This window comes from Poecilia formosa, unplaced genomic scaffold, assembly GCF_000485575.1.
Source record: "Poecilia formosa unplaced genomic scaffold, Poecilia_formosa-5.1.2 Scaffold335, whole genome shotgun sequence".
In the NCBI taxonomy this organism is placed as follows: domain Eukaryota; kingdom Metazoa; phylum Chordata; class Actinopteri; order Cyprinodontiformes; family Poeciliidae; genus Poecilia; species Poecilia formosa.
In genome coordinates, this window is record NW_006800274.1 from 217,021 (window position 1) to 219,653 (window position 2,633).

General features: G+C 40.7%; 1 protein-coding gene across 12 annotated transcripts in view; it reads left to right on the forward strand.

The window, feature by feature from the left end:
* The window catches only part of mecom (MDS1 and EVI1 complex locus), a 158,987-nt gene that overhangs the window by 125,790 nt on the left and 30,564 nt on the right, over window positions 1-2,633 (forward strand). The window lies entirely within an intron of this gene.

The following is a 2,633-nucleotide window of genomic DNA, read 5'->3' on the forward strand; positions in this document are numbered from 1 at the left end:
TATGTTTCTGATTGAGCTTGCTTTCTGTGGCTGTGACGACTGACTGCAATAATTGCTTCAAAGCAGCAACAAATTTGAAACATGTCCTGTCATCTTCAGAAGTTCACATGCAGCGCAGTGGCGTCTTAGAGTTGCACTTTAGTTAACCACGCCATCTCCTGACAGGGCAAAGAAGCGGAACTCTCCCACAGGTTGCCCCTCTTTGCCCTCTGCCATGCCACAGACTCTACTTTATCCTCAAGCATTTCCTCCCTTTTTAAGGAAAAAAAAAACAACAACAACAAAAAAAAAAAAGAGGAACGCCCCCTCACACCGCTCTCTCCTATCAGAGATCCTCGATCAGACCGAGAGGCCGCCGGAGCAATCACTTTCCCAGATTACTTGTATTTAATACACAATGCATCATAAAACAAATCCCTCATCCTGACAGGAAGAAAATAGAACAGCTCATTCGACTTGAGCTTTCCCAATTTATGGCTAAATTAAAAAGGCTTCCAACAATGGACAAGTCGAGCAGAGGCAGGAAATCAATGACCGGGCGGACCGGGGGTCTCTCTGGCGGTTCTCAGGGAGCGCGACATGATGGGAATCGGTGGCGGGGCCCCTGCCTTATTTACACATGATTTTTTTCCTGTCCTTACTCCACGTTTTTGCTCTGTGCTTTACAAAAAAAAAAAAAAAAAAAAAACAGCTGAAGGACAATCAGGACAATCTTGAGAAAAGCATTCTCTCCTAACTGATTTTCCTTTTATTTATTTTTTATGTTTCTGCACCAAAAACATAAAAAAAAAAAAAAAAAAAAAAAAAAAACATAGAGAGGGTGTGTGTGTGGGGGGACAATGGGCATTATCTGGGATGGAAGGTCAATGTCACAGAGTGAGGAGTTATCCATCATCATCTGCTCTCATCAGACTCTCTCCTGCTTTATGGGCTCCTTAATAAACTCACTGACAAGGAGGATGTTGTTTTATTTTTATTATTATTATTAATATTATTATTATCTCACAATGCTGTTGAATCGAGTTCCTGCTTTAAAAAAAGAATTGACGACGTTATGCAAGGACTCTCCACAAAGTAGCATTTGCATGTCTTATCTTGATGAGACAGAACCAAGAACAAAGCAGTTTTTAATCATAGTTCGGTTCAGACATTTCTCCAAGTGTTTTCTTTCAAGCGGGGAGATTTGATTATTTGAAAGAGTTCATTAACTTTTTGTGTGTGTGTGTGTGTGTGTGTGCTATGCTGTGAAAGAGAATGAAGGGGAAAATAAACTGCCAAGAACAAAAAAAAGCAGGTGATTAGGTCAATGTCTCCCCCAAACAAAAAGTGGGTTCTAATGGTCCATATGGAGTTTCCTGGAGGTCTTTAACAGGAACACTTAAGTCTGTGGTTGTTAAATTGCTCCCCTGACACAAAAAGAATTGGCTTTGAAATATAGTCCTCCTATTTTTTACCTCATTGTTCTAATATGTATGCATCCTTCCTACTAAAAGAAGAAGAAGAAGTAGTGGTAGAATTAGTTAGGGCTAATAGGGGGAGGCAAAAATCAACAGTGGCATGCAAAATGGGGGAGAAGATGGGGGCGATATGACCACCTCCAGCCTGCTTATGAGTATGGCTGAGAAGAGAGGCTCTATGCATGTTTTGGTGAGTGATCATCAAACCAGCAGTTCTGAAAAAAATAAAATAAAATAAACCAGTGGTTGTTTGATTTCCATGTTAAATTGTTAAATCAGAACAATCATGTTTTGTAGTCAACATAGAAAGATAATAAAATATATATATATATTTTATGTTTGACATAATAAGACAAAATCATCAGCATGCCAGCCAGCGACACTCACCCTGACCATGTAAGGGAACTGACGTCACGTGGTCAACCAAATACTTTGTCTTTGCTAAACTGAGATGTGTGTTGAATAAAACCAAAGGAACCTTTGTGTTTCTCTTTGCTGTTGGATTCATAGTTTTTTTTTGTTTTGTTTTTTTTTTTCTATAAGCATGACAAGAAAACGAAACAAAAAGGAAAAAAAAACCTTGCATCTTCATGTAATATTTTGTATTTAAAACAAACCAAAATTACCACTTGATGTTCAGGTTTCTACTAATGGATTCTTATGAAAGTATATCATTCCTAAAATATGCACAGGCCAGAGAGGGCAACTTGTTATTTATGTTGTGCACTGTCACTAATTTTACACTTCTGTTTGGGATAAACAAGTCGTTTAGGTTCAAATTTGAGGCGCATAATAACATCAAATCCTCCAAGAAAAAAAAAGAGAGAGAGAGAGAGAGAGAGAGAGAGAGAGAGAGAAAGTTGGGGAACACGTGGATGCTAAATCATTAAAGTGTGGCTGTCTGTCTGTGTGTGTGCGTGGAGTTCATCCCTCTCATAAGCCCCCATCGCGACCTCTCCCTGACCCCGCTCACCCTTTCCAACCCCGGGCCCCTGTCACTTTAAAATTTACTGCGGAGCCGAGTCTCTTCCGATGGTTGTGGTGGTGGGGAGGCACACGAGATCGAGGGGTGGGGGGTGCACAGACAGACCCCCGCGAACCGATTTGACTCTCGTGGGGGAGAAAGGATGGAGACTGAAGCGCGGGATCCCTCTTTATCTGAGCGGAATCAGAAAC